Source organism: Macrotis lagotis, chromosome X, assembly GCF_037893015.1.
Source record: "Macrotis lagotis isolate mMagLag1 chromosome X, bilby.v1.9.chrom.fasta, whole genome shotgun sequence".
In the NCBI taxonomy this organism is placed as follows: domain Eukaryota; kingdom Metazoa; phylum Chordata; class Mammalia; order Peramelemorphia; family Peramelidae; genus Macrotis; species Macrotis lagotis.
The window spans coordinates 401,060,143-401,079,289 of record NC_133666.1 but is presented as its reverse complement, the minus strand read 5'-3'; the positions used below and the strand labels follow the sequence as shown (position 1 = coordinate 401,079,289).

At 34.5% G+C, this 19,147-nt stretch overlaps 1 protein-coding gene across 3 annotated transcripts in view; it reads left to right on the top strand.

The window, feature by feature from the left end:
- The first annotated feature begins 1,247 nt into the window (after window positions 1-1,247).
- The window catches only part of HNF4G (hepatocyte nuclear factor 4 gamma), a 176,455-nt gene continuing 158,555 nt past the window's right edge, over window positions 1,248-19,147 (top strand). For all 3 annotated transcript variants that reach the window (XM_074199528.1, XM_074199527.1, XM_074199526.1), the window contains exon 1: window positions 1,248-1,595. The gene's annotated coding sequence lies outside the window, so the exon portion shown is untranslated. The remainder of the gene's footprint in view (window positions 1,596-19,147) is intronic.

Here is a 19,147-nt window from a genome sequence, read left to right as displayed (position 1 = left end):
AATTGTGAAGTTTTCCCAATGTTCTTGGCATTTTATACAGTATGATAAGTCTACCTGTATCTCTTATTGGTGCTAAGCAACCTTTTTGAACTTCTTTGGTTTCTTGATCCCTCAGTGTAGGATAACGCGAAGCAATCATTGGTGGTTAGAAGAGAGAACAGACGTGTAATTAGTTAAATAGGCAAGAGAGACTGCTTAATAACCTCAGATACAGGAGCTTGAATGGGCCCAGGAAAATCTCCATCTACCCCTGTCAGAGAAAAGTGGCTGCTCGCAAGTTTGCTGAATGGAAATTCTGCCGACCCAAGTTGAACTTGGAGCCTCATGCTCCAGCTTTGAGTCGGGGTCAGATTATAGTTGGATTTCTAGGGGCCCACTTGATTCCTTTTGTTGACAATTCCAGTCCCATTATAGGGGACTTTATTGAATTGGAATTAAGTAGGAGACTGGACTCAGGCGCCCTCCCCTCCAGCCACCACCAGTCTTTGGAGATGATGATCTTTGTCCTTCATTCTCCAAGACCAAGACATCCGGAAGATGAGGCCAAGACAAGTTCATGAACTGGATTTGAGTGAAGAGGTGCTGTGCTCAATCACCAGTCTCACTTTCTCCTCTGGAGCTTTCTGGGTCCAGTGGTCAGATATGAATCAGCAAGACTAGAGATGTGAGACCTTGGGATGTGAGGCCTTAGGAGATAGGATGAGAGACACTCCCTACCCCTCTGGAAGTGTTCGAGAGAATTTAGAATGCAATGATTCTAGTGGGCTGGGCAGTGTTGAGGGCATTATGCACCTGAGGTTACTACTTCAGGACTGAACCCCGGAGGCATCCCAACTCTGGTTGCCCTCAAGGCATTAGAGCCCTAAAATGAGTTGGGGGGAGGCAGGAATGGTGATGGCGAAATATTGCTCTAGACTGCCCAGGCAGACGCATAATGCGGTTCTGCTGGTAATTCTGGAGTGACCTACGATATCTGGAGGCAGGTGCAGCGGGGAGGGGCAGTCCCAGGACAGGCTCAGTCCATGCACTTGGCAAAAAGAGAATAGTAGCACTCTGGGTCCTGGAGAGCAGTAGCCTTCAAAGAAGGCAGAGAGGTTGCAACTGGCTGGCCAGCTCGCTGCATGCCCAGGGGCCTTGGGAACCGGGAAATGAGCCGGCAGCGGCCACTGCTGCAGCTTTCAGTTTTCATTGAGGCTGCTAGTTACTGTTTAACATCCCCACCCACGTTTCAGTTTGTTTAGTAAATCGATCGGTCCGTAGGACTGGGCTGCTGCCCTGTCGCCATTGAACAAAGCTAATACTCGCTAGAGCATATGGTAAAGTCTTTGCTAGCGACTTAAAAAAGAAAGAAAATAGGAAAAGAAAAAAGAAACGGGAAAGAACGAAACAACTTAACCTTCCCTCTCAGCTCATCACCTCACCCCCACTCCCCCCCAGCCCAGGTTTCTGCAAACTGCCTCCACCCAGAACAGCTCCGTGCCGGACACAGTTGGCGCGGGGGGTGGGTGGGGGAATCCACTCCTGGGAGATGCCGCTGCTCTAGCCCAGCTGATTGCCACGCCGGAGCCCGAGGAGCGAGGGACTCCTCTGTCTAGGTGAGTTTTCCCGGGACATCCCACTGCAGTAGCAGGCTGAGTGAGGAGCCTCCGGCTGGCTAGGGGCTGGGCCCACGTGCCCCGGCGCTCCGAGCCTGCCTCCCCGGGTCCTGGGAAAGGAAAGGCTACCGAGAGGGGGCTGGAGGTTTACAACCCCTTCTCCAGGTCGCTTCGCCGATGTGAGCCCAGTAACTTGATCCCACCCCAGTTCCCTCCCTTAGCTTTTCCTGAGGAGGAAACAGATTTGGGGAAAAGATGGGCTAGCCCGTGATCAGAGCAAAACAGAGCAAAGAAAAAGTTAGGTTGTTTGTGTGTAGGAAAGAACAATGGTAGCTACAGGTGAGTCACGTGTCATTCTGGTAGCTGGGGGGAGTTCTTTGGTCTAGGGGAGGAGCAGGGGCACGTGGGTGTCTGGTACGGGGGGTGATGGTGGTAGTGATTCTGGTGTTGCAGATGTGGGGGACCTAAGATACTAACCAGGTAGGCCCTGGTTTCAAGATAAAGTTGTCTTTTCTATCTCTAAGTACCTCATCACCTCACCAGAAACGTCTGGTGATGATGCTCTTAGAAGAACTTTTGGAAAGATTGCCATTTAGTACTGTTGCATTCTACATTATACACAGATCTGTGTATATATTTACATTCCTGCATATTCCTATGAATACAGGCCTTTCCAAAAATCAGAGAATGTTAATGCTACATATTGCAGATACAAAAGAGGTTATGTAGAGTAAGGAAATATGCACTTATTAAACACTAAGTACTTTACAAATATTCCATTTGATTCTCACAAAAGCATTGTGAGACAGGTGCTGCTAATATCCCCATTTTACAGTTGAAGAAACTATGACAGACAAATTAAGTGACTCCCCAATGGTTATATAACTAGTAACTGTCTGAAACCTAACTGGAGCCCAGATGTTTCTGAGACCAGGACCTAGGTGGCATCTAGTATAATCCCTTCCTTATACATATAAGGAAATTGAGGTACAGAGAAATCCATTTGTTTGTGAAAAATCACATGACTCATTGAAAGACTCATGCATGGTTTGATTTTCTTTCTACTAGATCATACGATAATTGACTTTCCCCCCATATGTATGTATGTATATCAGTAGTATGTGTAATATGTTGATGATATTTTAGTTTCCCTAACGTGGTTTAAAAATTAAACTTGGGTGCATGTATAGAGTGATCATACTACTATGTTTACCTAGGTATAAATTAACATGTGACCAAATGGTAGGATTCCTTGAGGATGTATATGTATCTGTGTGTACCCATGTGTATTTGTGTGTTTTGATACACTGACCTTTTAAATTATGCCTCCAAGAAACGAGTTGTCCATTGGCAGGAAGGTTCATGTCCACTTAAAAAAAGTAAAATTAATTTCCAAGACTGATTTTATGAACCAGGACAAGAAAATGCAGAATCACAAAAACTTTAAATGGTAATGGGATATCTTATAAATACATAGCTACTACCCTCTGTAGTTTTGTTACTTTTTTCTTGTTACAATTTCTATTATCTCCCTCTTACTTGATTTCTTATACCTTTATTAAATTATCCATTGCTTCTTTCTATGTATTTATAAGTTCTGTATGTATATAATTCCATGTTTTCTCCACTTTGTCTAATAAGCATATTTTCATTTTTTATTGGTTGGTAATAATGTTGATGAAAAAGAGGAATCAAAGATAGTAATTATGGATGATCTTTATTTGCTAGTTTGCATATACTGTCTCATTTAAGCCTTAAAGCAAGTTGTGAGGTAAATTCTACACATATATGTATTTAACAGATAAGGAATCTGGAACCCAGATGACTTGTCTGTAACCATACAAATATTAAGAACAAGAGACAGGGTTTGAATCTATATAATTAGTCATCATCCATAATCAATATAAATGTTTATCTTTCATCTTTTCCAATCAGCCCTTGTTAGAATTCAGTTAACTAAGACTGGATTACTCACAGAGAGTATTTACCTGGTACACAACCACCACACACCACACACACACACACACATACACTTACACACACACACACACACACACACACACACACATACACATAAACACAGAGACACAGACACAGATATACTTTTAGAAGTAGGAAAGGGAACAGCAGTGATCTGTCATCCTGGGAAACTGCTTAGTGGTCTGGAAATTTAGGAATTTATAGAGTGTGCTTTGAGGTACCTGACCTTGACCCTCATTGATGAATTTACCTATAGACATAGTCTCTTATTACTGTTAGTGGCATATATACCAACTCACTAGAATGCCTGATATGCAGAGCCTTCTTATTAGCCTTTACCTGGTCTCTTGGAATTTATTTGTCCATTTATCCTTAAGACCCAACCTCTTGACAATTTATGTGTAACTTTTGTGCTAGAAGTGTTAATAATACAAAAGATTCTGAGGATTATCATGTTTCTCCTCAGTGAGCTTCAATCTTGGAACCTGTCAAATTCAAATTACTGGGTGGTCAAGTGTTCTACTGCTCATATTCACAGTTAAATTCAACAAAAAATCTTTTTTGCCATAATTATTCGGTTAGTACCTCTGTGACATGTAGCAAGTCACACAATTTCTTTTGAGGACTTAAGTTTCCTTATTTACAGAATAAAGGGGATATACTCAAAGACCACAGAGTTGCCTCTGATCTATAAATCTTGATACACCTATCCTTTGCAGCATCATATTCTTCCATAGTTGACTTTATGCTTTCAGTTGCCCATTTTTTGTTCCTCTTATAGCATGGGTGTTGCCGGATCAAACTGCTTTCTCACACCAAAAACTAGCTGTCAAAATGCTGTTGGGGTCATTTTTCCACCTTTTGCTTTACTCCACTTAATAAATCAGAGTAAGCCTGCAGATCACAGCAGTGGGTATATTTGCCTCTCTCTCATCATGCCTAGATTAGCATCAATTTCTTTCTTCCATATAGTCCTTTTTAATTTAGGTGAACCTAACTCCCATTTAGAAATGGAAGTCAAAGAAAATGGAGTACAATATATGAAATGTTTCCTTGCAGTTGATTCGAGTGTGATATATCTATAGTATATTACATTCTTGTTTTTAGAGGCAACTTGTTAAGAAAATAGAGTGCCAGACCTGGAATAAAGAAATTCTAAGTTCAAATGTAACTTCTAATACTTAATAGCTGTGTGATTCTAGTAAAAACTGTCTCATCCTCAGCTGTAAAATGAAATGATGATAGCATCATCCTCACATGTTTGTTTTGAGGATAAAATAAGGTAATATTTGTAAATGTGCTTAACACAGTGCCTTAAACATAGTAAGTATGAAATAGCTTCTCTTTCCACTTTCCTATTTTGAGGATAGCTTCATTTATATGACATCACTAAGTGTGGCATTATATATACATATATATATATATATAAAATAGAAAGAAAATAAAAATAGTCATGAAATAAAGATTTATTATATACATTTTAATATGTTCTTCCATAAATTTAATATTTTCTTTTTGAATAATATACTACTGAATTAAGATACATTTGAATGCCATACTGAAACTGTTGGAGCATTACTAGAAGTTCTTCGCATTTGTAAATATCTGATGATTACTCATTGATTTGTATTTGTTGCTATTGGCTGCTCTGTTGCTAGTCTGTGCTTCTGTGTCTTCATCCTGTAACTTTTTGACATCTTTGCTTAAAATGAGTCACTCCATTGGCATTTGCAAACACCTTCAAATAAAATGATGTACTTCTGTAGAATACAGTGGCAACAGAGAGATCACTCTACAGGTTTTTGAATTAGTACAGGATGCTCACTTTGGTAAGGTGTTTCAAAGTGGATTCTTTTTTTTTTCTTTGAAGAGTCATTAGAGTTTCTTTTTCCCCAAAAAACTTCATCTACTTTATTTTTTTAACATTCATCCACATGCGTATGTATATTTTTAAGTTATCCTCCCTTCCCACTCTCTTCCCATAAGCAGCAATCAGGTTAACATTATACATACATGTTTTTGATAAACATGTTTACAGATTAGTTGTTTTCAGAAACAACTTTTATAAAGCTTTCATCAGATTGTGAAAGGTTGTTTTAGGGGGGTGGTTTGGGGTTTTGCTTTGTTTTATTTTTCTTCCTCTGGATGGGGATAGTTTTGTCCATTGTAGATCTAATGAAGTTTGTCTAAGCCCTCTGAACTCCTGAGAAGAGCTTGTTCCATCAAAGTTGATCATCTCACAATGTTCTTGTTGATGTGTACATTGTTCTCTTGGTTTTGCTCTCTTTGCTCAGCATCAGTTCCTGTAGCTCATTCCATGCTTCTTTAGAGTTTGACCATTTATGGCTTTTTATAGAACAATAATATCCCAAAGTTTTCATGTACCATAACTTGTTTAGTCATTCCCCAGTTGATGGGCATCAAAGTGGAATCTAAAAACTTTGAAATACCTTCATCCTCTGAATTTCTGTGATTCTGTTACCTAGGGTACAAAGTTATAGAGTTTTTTTTCCCATTCAATCTTTTTAGTAGAAGCTAGTCAGGTGACGTATTAATATAATAGTTAACATTTATGTAGGATTTTAAATTTTGTAAAGGCTTTGACAAATATTACTTCATTTTATCCTTATAATAACCCTTGGAACTATTTCTATTCCAATATCACAGATGAAGATACTGAAGCATACAGAGGCTAAGTAACTTGCCCAGGATCACAGAGTTAATAAGTATCTAGGCCAGATTTGAACTGAAATCTTGACTCCAATTCCAGAACTCTATACACATAATCCTTCAAAAAAGTAGCTTCAGTATGATTATATGATTAAACTGGTAAATAAGTTGGATGTGATATCTGTGAGTAATTCAAGGATCATAGCTTTATATAAATTGACAAGTGATCACTATCATTTTGATCTTGAATATTATTATTATTATTATTATTATTATTATTATTATTATTATTATTATTATTATTAAGAATGGGTCTTCTCTTGTGGAAATGCATTGGCCACTCATGAGTCTAATTCATCCTCACTGATTAGCATGGAAGCTTTGACCTGAGACATTTTTCCAACCTGGACTAGTTCATTCCTTCTTTGGCAGGTTGGGGCCTCACCATATTAATGTTGGACTTAGCACACACATGTGACTGACGTTAATCCTACTCCAGCCCAGAACTCCCAAACTCAAGCAATCTACTAGCTTTAGTCAGTAAACATTCAGTCAATAAACATTTATTACATGCTTATTATGTGACAGATGCTGCCACTGCGCTTGATTGAACTGGAACTTTTAGAACCTATTTGTCTCAGTCTTACAGAATACTGGCTCTTTTTTTTAAATTCAGTTTTCTATCTTTTTGTTGCTCTTGTTTTTTGTACTTTATAAGATGCTCATTTTTGAACAATCTTGGAAGATGTATTGGCAATTCAATTCAATAAATAATATTGCATAGAAAACCTTCTCAGTGCTTATGCTTTTGTGACCCTTATACAGTCTCAAAAATTATTAAAAATTCCCCAATGAGTTTTTGTTGATGTTCATTTTATCATTAGTTATTTACTACATTAGAAGTCAAAATACCTTAGTATTATAATGAAAATAATTATGACCTAGTGTATCCTATGAAAGTGTCCTGGACCACACTGTCATTATGTGGAAGAATTCATAGAATCACAGATTCCTAGAGATGGAAGGGACTAAATAACCATCCAGTACAATCTAAGTTTCTCTTTTCAAAGATCTCAGCAAGAACACATTCAGCAGATGGGCATCCAGATTCTAAATGAATACCTCCTAAAAGGAAGTGCCCAATAAGTCTCTCTCTCTCTCTCTCTCTCTCTCTCTCTCTCTCTCTCTCTCTCTCTCAATATACATATACATACATACATATATATATATATATATATATATATATATATATATATATATATATGTATATATTCAGGCACAGTGGATAGAGCACTGGCCTTGGAATCAGGAGGATGGGAGTTCAAATCCTACCTCTTATACTTACTAGCTGTGTGACCTTGGGCAAGTCACTTAACACTGATTGTCTCGCATCCAGGGCCATCTCCATTCATACTGATTCATATCTGACCCAGATGACCCAGGAGGAGAAAGTGAGGCTGATGAGTTAGCATGGCATCCCCTCACTTAAATCTCAATTCACATTCAATTCACATGCTTGCCATGGTTATCACCTCCCTGATGTCCCATTCCTTCCAGAATGAAGGACAAGCATTATTATTTTTTTTTTATTGATCTAATGGTTAGAAGTTTTTCCTGAGGTCAAGTTTAAATGTTCTTCTCATCACCTTCCTTGTGTGATTAAAAAAAAAGGACAAACCTAATCACTATTCCATATGATAATCCTTTAAACAACTTAATATAGTTATCATACTCCTAATGAATTTTCTTTTCTCCAGATTTAACATCTCTCTTTATTTAAATTGATTCTTCTCTGCCATGAATTCTAGAACCTTCACTATCTTGAATTAAACATTCTCTAATTTATCAAGGGATGTCCTAAATTGTAGATTCTAGAAATAAACACAACATTCCAGATATACCCTAACCCACACAGAGCATAGTGATAGATAATTATTGCCTTCTTATTTTTGGGAATGACATCTCTCTCTTTAATTCGATGAACCCACTGAACTACTATCCAAGCATAACTTCCTTGTTTTGAACAAGCAGTGGATAGACCTACTTCTTGAGGCAGGTGGTTCAATGTTAATGAATTATAGAGTGAAAAAAATGAGACTACAAAAGTCCTACTTTGCAGAGATGAATATTCACACTTAAAGGCCTGGAATGGCAATGGTCAAAAAAAATTGGAGTCCAAGACAGCTAAAAAGAGTAAAGGAAGAATTTACCATATCATATGATTTCATGTCACCTAATACAAAATTAATTCCATCCCTGGCTGCAGAAATAATTTTCACCTATAGTTGTACTATTTTAAGAGATGATTATGGAATAAGCTATGGAACAAGGGAGGAGATTTGTCTTTGGACTAGAGAAGAACAAATGGGCAGCTAGCTGGTGCAGTGGATAAAGCACTGGCCTTGGAGTCAGGAGGATGAAAGTTCAGATCCAGCCTCAGACACTTGCCACATACTAGCTATGTGACTTTGGTCAACTCACTTATCCCTGATTGCCTTGCATCCCAAGCCATCCCCAATCATTCTGATCCATATCTGGCCACTGGACCCAGATGACTCTGAAGGAGAAAGTGAGGTTGCTGACTTAGCACAGCACCCGTCCACACTCAAATCCAGTCCATGTGCTTGTCATGGCATCATTTCCCTGGTGTCATGCTCTTCTTTGAGAATGAAGGACAAACATCAGAAAAGGACCAATGTTTTTCTGATTTTTCCAAAGAAGAGATATTTCACAACTAGCATGATTTCCTTTCCTAACAAAATTTTAGAATTATTTACTTTTTCTGGTGAGTCATTAGAAAGGGAAGGATATTTACTCTTAGTCAGCTTGAAATTAGATGTGGCATTCTAAATTAATTCCTTTTTTACTTACGACTGGTAGAAAAGCCTTTCTAAGTGTGAAATAGCTGGATTTCAGCAAGGGGACTGACAGCAGTCATTCACTATATATTTTGGGGAGGAATAGAAAAATGTTGCTTATATGATAAAGTTAAGGATATCTGTAACTGTTTGATGGACTGGATTCACAGAGGTATTAATTGTGTGATGTCAACCTAAGAATACACATAGTAATTCTCTAGTGTTATACTGCAGAGCTTTGTCTTTTGGACTAAACTAACAGTTTAAGATTGTTACCAGTGATGTGGATGAAGACATGGAAAGCATAAGGACAAAACTTTAGATTATACAAGGTGGACAGTTAATATATTTAAAGAATCAGGATGGGTTGATATCTCATCAGACTGGGATAAGAGAGCAGAATTTAATGTGATGAAATTCAATGGAGAAAAATATTAAGGTTGATAATTAAGTTAGTAAACATATAAATACATAAACAAATGCATCCAGATAGTGCATGGCAGGGGTGGCATAGGAGAGGAAAGATAAGCCATACACTAAGTTCATTCTGAAAACAGTGTAATGAAGCATCTTTTTAAAAGTATTTCTTTTTTAGACTACATTAACATAAATGAAATTTTATAGATAGAAAAAATAGTAGTTCTATTGTACTTTGCACCAGTTAGACCATGTATGGAATATTTTTGGTAATATTTTCTGAGGATAGTGGCAAACTACTAGCCTGTTCCTGGGACATGGGTGAGGAGCAAACAGGATAAGAAAAGAACTAAAATCTTGCCATGGGAAGATTGAATGAGCATATGGAAATGTTTAGTATGGCAAGAAGAGCAATGAGGTATGCATGCAGTAGTTATCTTCAACTGCTCCAATACTTGTCATTTAGAAGACTGATTACTTTTATTTTTGCATCTCTCTAGAGCACAAAGCTAACACCATGAACTTGGAGTCATAGGGAAATAACTAATGATCATTAAATAGGAAACTTTTAAAAAAAGATTTTCCCAAAATAAAATGGAATACCTTGTGAAGTTCCTCTTCATTGGTGATGTTCATGAGTATCCATTATTGAGTATATTTTAGTTAAGATTCATGCAATGACTAAAAGATTGAACTAGAAAGTCTTTAACTTCTCTCAAAATTTTAAGACTTAATGTATAGAAGTTGAGATATATATATATGTATACATAAATATAAATATATATATATATATATATACAAAAATAAATATTCTCTGACTTTTTTCTTATTAATCTGTAATGCTTTGCCATAACAGATTTTAAGACCTGGAAGGATTCAGTGTGGTTATTTGAGCCCGTCCTTACTTGAAAAAAATCCTGAGGTAGTGAGGTGGCTCAGTGAATAAAGCACCAGTCCTGGAGTCAGGAGGACCTGAGCTCAAATGTGGCCTCAGACAATTAATAACTGCCTAACTGTGTGACATTGGGCAAGTAATTAAACTCCATTACCTTAAATAAACAAAATTAAATAAAAAAAAAGAATCCTTACTTCAACATGCCTAAAATGTTGCTATCTATCCACTGATTTTATATTTATACTGAAATGCAACTCATCAGCTGCTTAATTGCTCATAATCTTTAGCAAGTGCTCTTCTAAAACAGTTATCAGTACAGTTTTAACATAATTATTTGCCTTGACTCATAACAAGTTTTCACAGATCCAGATGCATTGAATAGCAATAACATTAATTTATATAATTATTTACCTATTCATTTAAATATATTTTATTTCATTAACTATTTTCTATTGTATTCAATGATGTCCTGGTTCTTCTTATTTTACTTTGCATGACTTCACATAAGTCTTTATAGATTTTTCTGAAACCATCCTTTATCATTTCTTATGAAACAAGAGTATTCAGTTACAGTACTACACCACGACTTGTTCAGCCATTCCCTAAAGTGATGAGAATGCTTTCAATTTCCAATTTTTTTCCACCACTAAATATTTTTGTATAAGGGAATACTTTTTCTTTTTTGCTGATATCTTTGGAATACAGACCTACTAGTGGTATTGCTGATGCTGAGTAAACATGGTATTATAATCCTTTGAGTATAGTTCCAATTTCTCCTTCAGAATGGTAGGGTTAGGTCTAAATAGTGATTTAGAGCATTTTTTAAAGCAACTATTAATAGCTTTTATTTTCTTCTGAAATATTGCTTGTTCATATCATCATTTGACCATTTATCAATTGGTAAATTGTGATTGTTTTTATGAATTTATCTTAGTTCCCTTTATATTTGAGAAATGAAACTTTTATCAGAGAAACATACTGTAAAAAAAATTTCCCCTGTTCTGTCTTTCTATTAATTTTAGCCTTATTTGTTTTGGTTTTGCAAAAGGTGTTTTTAATTTCATGTAATCAAAATTATCTGTTTAACTTCCCATGATCCTCTCTGTGTCTTCTTTGGTCATAAACTTGTCCCTTATTATCCATAGATATGACAGATACATTTTCACATATTCCCCTGGCTTACTTATGGTATTATTCTGTATAAATCATTTATCCATTTTGACCTCATCTTGATATGTGATATGAGATGCTAATCTATGACTAGTTTCTGCTTTCCAATTTTCTGAGCAATTTTTGTCAAATAATGAGTTTTGTTCTAAAAGCTTGTTTGATAAACACTACATTACTAAGTTTACTGATGTTTTACATAAACTTTAACTTTATAATATAGAATTATAACAAAGTAGCTTTAATTAGTCTAAAATTAATCAGACCTGGATATTTTGTAGAGATATCATAAATTCTATCTTAAATAATACCAAAGATCAGTATTCAAATTGTTGCGATCTTTTCTGGGTAAGGAAGTTAATAACTATTAGAGACTGTTGATGATATCCAACACTTTTGTTAGGTGAATATATAGGCATCCTGAGGTTATTCTGTGCATCTCATTTCTATCTTCTATAGTACTTTGATACTTGACCCTTATATTACTGACAACTGTTAGTGATATTGCATCTCAACTGAAAACAGACTGAATGAGAGGCAATGGAATGTAAAGGCAATCTTGCTGATTATGAAATTAGTTTGAACACCATGTTTTCTACATAGCTATGCTGTTAATAAGTCTCTTCATTTGTCTTTCCCTTATTTTCATTATTTATAAGAATATATTAGATCATCTGTTCGCATCATTCCCTTCAGACTTTTGAGTCTCTCTTCTCTCTTTGTATTTTTTTGGACTCTATATAAATTCATCTCTTTGGGATTATTTAGGTAAAAATTGTCATATAGATACATTTGAATATCATATACCTCAAAGTACATAACACAAACAAAACCACATCCATAGCTCTGATGAAAAATAGCCTATGGAATCATCTCCCTGTCTTGTGGCAATAAACAATATGCATACATGTATATCCATGTATGTATTTATGGGAAGGTGGTCTGTAATGGATTGCTATATTTCCTGAACTTTTAAAAAATATTTAGATTATCAACCACACACATTTCTTACCTATGTCTATCAAAATTCAAACTTCAGTAGTGATGTATTTTTTTGTCTTTGTGGTTATTATATTACCTAGAAAATGCAGTGCTTTCTCTATAAAAACATTATTTCTTGGACTAGTTAGCATTAATTTAATGCATTTTTGTAAGGCAAAGATCTACCTTGAAGACTACTTTTATCTTGAATTTCATTACTATCCTTTTCAATGAAGGATTTAGATAGAATTAAATATATTTGGGAAAGGAGAGAACACTGTTAGGTTGTATTTGTTGATATACATAATGTTCTTGAAAATGGATGATAAAGTTGTAGGAATTTTCCTTTCTTTGGTTGAAAATGAAATGTCCTAACAAATTGATGATTACTTTATAGACTAAAAAATATTGGGGAATATTGGCTTATGATGCTTAAAGTCCTTAGAGTGCCTGGAAAGTGATGCAAAATTTGCCCCAATTTGGGAAAAACATAGTTACATAGTTAAATATACAAGTTTTACTAGATACTTTTTATATAGAAGGCAGTATTTTAGGCTGATGACAAAAATACCAAAAATGTAAAAATATATGTGATTCTACAAATCCAAAGGGTTGCTTAGATTCTCTGAAAAACTTTCTAGGTATCCTTATTCTATCCTGGCTTCATTGACATAATCTATGCCAAAAATAAATTTAAAATTGGTATTACCTCATTCTCTTTTATAATAAATAAAATTACCAATTATCCTCAACAGGATGATGTTGCTTTTTAAAAAAAATCGTGGTGATCATTCCATGTTCTTTCTTGCTTTCTCTTGTCATTGTGTGAGGTAGAAAGTACTTAAATTCTCTGTTCAGACACAGTCCATGTTTCCATGTCCTTTGCCCTTTCTTGAGTGTTCAAGGAAGAAGAAGAAGAAAAAAGACTTAAAAGTGCTTCTTTTGTTTGGTCTTCAATACTCTGACTTTTTCCTCTTCCTGTCTCACTGATGCACACCAACCCTGCCTCAGGCTGACTTCAGTAACATGAAAAAAAATCATGGGCAGAACAAGATCATCATTCAGTGATCTCCTGAATATGTTCCTTTTTATGGCTATTCTGGGAGATTTGAAATTTTCTCACTTACACCTTTTCACCATTTCTGACCATTTTTTTCATCTAAAATTTTTTGTGTGCAAGTAAATCAAATGCTGATCCACAGTATTTGAGTGTTTGCATGCTAAAATCCAGGATTTACAGCAAAATAATACAGTCTTCTTATAAGCAAGTAAAGTATTAGATATTGTTCAGTTAAATTAAAAAACTATTCATATGAATAACATCATTTTATATTGCTATTTATCTTTTGCACCCTACATGGAAATAGTGCTTTAGATCAGAAATAGACTTTACTGATATCCCATCACTGAATCATTTATTGGCATATAGTTACATAATTAAATTAACAATTTTTACTAGATACTGTTTATGTGGAAGGCAGTATTTTAGGTACTGATGACAAAAGCATAAAAAATGTAAAAATACATGTTGCTGGGGAGCTTACACTTTAATGAGTTTCAGCATGAGTATAGGTATGCATAATTCAGAGTTAGGGGTTAAGGTAGCAAAGAGAAAACAGACAAAGAACTCTAGGAATATTTGAAGGAGAGACTACTAATAGGGTGAATAATCAGGGTAGGCTTGATTCAGCAACTGGGATCTGAGGTAACAAGTTTATCAGGAGAGCTTCCACTAAATTAAAAGACAGTACAAAGTCAGTTTGATTGGAAAAGAATATATATGAAGAAGAATATTGAAAAAGATTGAAGAGATAGATAAGCACAATTTTTGTGGGGTGAGCTTAACACAAGACTCAAGAATTTTATGGTTATCTGGAGGCAATAGGGAGCCTCTCAATGTTTTGGCATAGCATAATGACATAGCCAGATCTATGTCTTAGAATGAGGTTGATGATGCTGATGGTGATGCTGATGGTGATGATGATGATGATGATGAAGAAGATTTGGCAGCTATATTAAAAAACTGAATCTGATGAACCTACTGTTCTACTTGTCCAGGTAAGAGATGAGGAGGATTGCAAATAGGTGTTAGACATCAGTATCAGGATTTATATGTATGGGACGAGAAACAGGAAAGAGTTCAGGATGACACTCAGTTAAAATTCTCAATGACTGGAAAGACAGTGATGTTCCTACGGAAGCAGGGAACTTTCAAGGCATGGTAGGTAAAGGAAGAAAGACCATAGCTTCATAAGTGCAGAAAGAATTTTAGAAGTCATCTAGTTTAATCTCTCACTTTATATCTAAGGAAAGTTATTTTCAGCCTGATTAAATGGCTTTCCTAAGATGATATACATAGGAAATGGCAAAAATGAGATTTGAACCCTTATCGTTCAGTTCAGAAATGTTGTAGTGTTATATCCATACCCATTGTCTGAAGAGGTCAATTTATTAAAATTATCTGTATTTTAAAGATGAGCACTGACATAATTGCTGTCCTTGTGAACAATATGAAGGTTAATGGCTTCACATTATTCATTGTCATTAATTTTAAAAACACTTGCAAGTAACATGTGAATTATTTCCACATTTTGAATTTATTCTGATAAAAAGATTTCATTTTCATCACCTTTTTTGGATAACTTACAAAGAAATTGCCACCATTTTCATTTTGATCTATCTTGAGGTATCATCTGATTTTTTGTGAATTTCACTAAAATCAGATGTCCACTTTCAATGTTAAAAAATTAGTATTATAAAATTTTCCTTGTAAAACTAGTTATAAAGAGGACTGTGATCCTTGGGACACATTGGAGTACTTAGTTAAAAGCCACAAATATTAATTGAAGGGGGCAGCTAGGTGGTGCAGTGAATAGAGCACTAGTCCTGGAGTCAGGAGTACCTGAGTTCAAATCCGGCCTCAGACACTTAATAATTACTTAGTTGTGTGGCCCTGGGCAAGCCACTTAACCCCATTGCCTTGCCAAAAAAAAAAAAAACCCTAAAAAAAATTAATTGAAAAAGCCATTAACCATGGATAAGAAAAATCATTATACATACATATATACACACATATGGTTGATAAGAACAGCAAAGACATTTCAAGATTCTTTAGCATTTATAATATTCAATCAACAGGTTTTTTGGAATGAGCCAGTTGCATATTAATAACTTCTTCACACACATGTGCACACACACACACACACACACACACACACACAATATTTTTTTTCTCCCCTATCTAAGCTGTACATACTTATTTGTTGTTTTTGTTTTTTGCAAGGCAATTTGGTGGGGCAGCTAGGTGGCATAGTGGATAAAGCACTGACCTTGGTTTCAGGAGGACCTGAGTTCAAATCTGGATTCAAACACTTAATAATTGTCTAGCTGTGAAACCTTGGGCCAGTCACTTAAACCCACTGCTTTGCAAAATCAAACAAAAAAGCAAGGCAATGGGGTTAAGTAACTGGCTCAAGGTCACATAGCTAAGTACATATTTGAAGTGTCTGAGGCTGGATTTGAACTTAGGTCCTCCTGACTCCAGGACTAGTATTCTATCCACTGTATCACCTAATTGCCATGTAAATACTTATTTCATGTAAAGAAATTAAAAAAACCTTTCTTCATAGTTATTTAATTGCATTTTCTCTCTGATGCCTCTCTCCCCTATAAAATATTTTAAATGACCATCCACCTTGTCTGAAAAGGCCTTATTTTGTCTGTTAAGTGATGTTCTGTATTTAGGAAAAATTCATTAATTAGGATTTTGACATGGATAGATTTACAATTTAAAAAGACTTGAGTTTTATTAAGAATAATATTCCTTTCTTCCTTTTCTTGTTTTGAACAACACAAGTCACTGAGCAACCAATACTTAAATTCTGCAGTTTAAAAGCAAATTAAATGATCCTTGTTATAGTAATATTAAGCATTCAATGTACATGCAGTTGTATCTTATATGTGTTTAAGGGACCATTTCCCTACTTGACATAAATATTAGTAGCTACATTTATCCTCAGTTTATGCCAGAAAAGAATCACATATTCTTTGAAATACTTTTTATCTAAATATATTTCTCCAACAGACTGCATTATACATATGAATGGTATTTGCAAACAGAATTTAATGCATGCTGCATTGCTTTTTGTTTTATGGTAAAAATAAGTTGAATTATTACATTAGAAATATTTAATGATGATATAACCAGGCATGAATCCAACAGCTAGTATTTGTTCCTATAAAACATAAGTAATAAGTTGAAGATATATTAAAAATGTTTAAAGCAATAATTATGAAAATAAAATCATATGTAAGTATTTAAGTATCATATGTCAATACTTGGTAGTCTGCAGTTTTCACTTAGGTCTAGTAATATGACACTTTGATAGAGCATCTGATTTGGATTCAGGAAGATGTGAGTTTAATTATGGTCTCACACACTTACTAGCTCTGGGCAAGTGACTCTAGGTAAGTCATTTATCCTGTTTAACTCAATTTCTTTAACTATAAAATAGGATTGAAAACAACACATATTTCAAAGGGTGAGGATTAAATGAGATAGTATTTATAAAGCTCTTAGCACATTGCCCAGCCTATACTAGGCTCTAGATAAATGTTTATTTGCTTCTCTTCTCATTCTCCAACTCAGTTTTGCTGAACTTATTAAGAAATCTTGAAATAGTTAAAATATAATTTAAAAATCAGAATTATGTTTAATTAAATTTTTCATAATTTTATTGCTAATTTCTAGAAAGCAGCAGTAATTATATAATGAAACTTTATGTTTCTATTAGAAGAAACTTATCAGTGAGAGCACAAAGTTATGGACTAATTTCATTAATGGATATGGATGCAAAAATTCTCAATGAAATACTTAGCCAGGAGTTTTCAACAAAATTTTTCAAATATTGCATGTGGTAACCAGGGATGATTTACACCAGAAATTCAGTGATAGTTTAGCATAAGGAAAATTATTAACATATTACTACTACTACTAATAATAATAAATAACAAAATTATCTGATTATATCAATAGAAACAAAAGTGTTACTTAAAATGGTAAGAAGTAGCTACCTAAACTATCAGTAAGCATTATTTGTAATGGGGATTAGTTAGAAACCTTCCACTATCTCAAATTTGTAAGAATTTAATTCATAAACAGTCAGTTTTTTGATGAAGAAACTAAAACTTTATATAATCATATGAAAAAATTCTCTAAATCATTATTTATTCAGAAATGAAAGTTAAAACAACTTTGAGATACCATCTCACACCTATCAGATAGAATAAAATGATCAGGGGGAAAATGACAAATATTGGAGGAAATAGAAATATCACTAATAGGTCTAATTCCCAAGCTTATCAGAGAAAAAAGGAAAAGGAATTTATTTGTTCTAAAATGTTTTTAGCAACTTTTCTTGCAGTGGCAAAAAACAAAAAATTAAGGAGATGCCCATTACCTGGGGGGAATGCTAAACAACCATTATATAATTTTGATAGTATACTACTGCAGTGTAAGAAGTGATGAGAAGGTTGATTTCAGTAAAACATGAAAAGACTTGCATAAAATAATAAAAATCAAGTGAACAGAACCAAAAGACCACTGTATACAAGAGCAGCAATTTTACTCGAAGAATAATTATAAATAATCAAGCTATTCTGAGAACTATAAGTACTCAAATCAATATAAAGTACTTATGAAAAAAAGATGATATCTATATCCAAAGAAAGAACTGATAAATAGAAGTATTCATCAGATAGTTTACATATATATATATATGTATATATATGTATATATTTATAAATCTGCATCACATGGTGATTTTCTCTAGAGCAGAGTGAGGAGAGAGGGAGAGAGGGAAATAAACTGGAATTTAAAAATGCAACAAAAACTAAAAATGCATTGTGCACAAACTGCACAAAATTGCATTTGCACAAAAAGAAGGAAAAATGAACAGGGGAAAAAAGAACAGAAAGGTAGCTTCTTTTATCAGTTATCTTGTCTTTTTACATGCCAGTTTGGATAGTGATATTACAAACTTCATCTTCCATTTTTAGACAGTTAATAGTTTTCCAGTTTCATCTAATTTTTAGTTTTCTTTTTGATGAAAATATATGTATGTAGGTGTGTGTATGTATACATGTATATTAATATCCAATACCTGGTATATACCTAGCAAGTTTGATGGTTTTTATTGAGAGTGGGTTTGCTTAAATTAGCAAAATAGAAAAGTAGGATTTATTTCTAGTTAAGGCTTTGTGAAGATTTGGAGGAACATCATTAAAGTAATAAAGTACTGCCAAAGATTAATGTCTTGTTTCAATAGCTCTGAGATGGAACCAAGATTCAGTTAAAAATATTCTGACCAGTATGAACTAAGAAAAGTATATAATAATAATAATAGTTAAGATTTCTATAGCTTGTAAATTTTGAAATTCCTATGATATTATCATAGAGATGGAATCATGATTGAGTTAAAAATATTCTGACCAATATAATGAGCAAAGTACAGTATACAATAATAATAGTTAAGATTTCTTTAGCTTTTAAAGTTTAAAATTCCTATATTATCATAATAATAGTA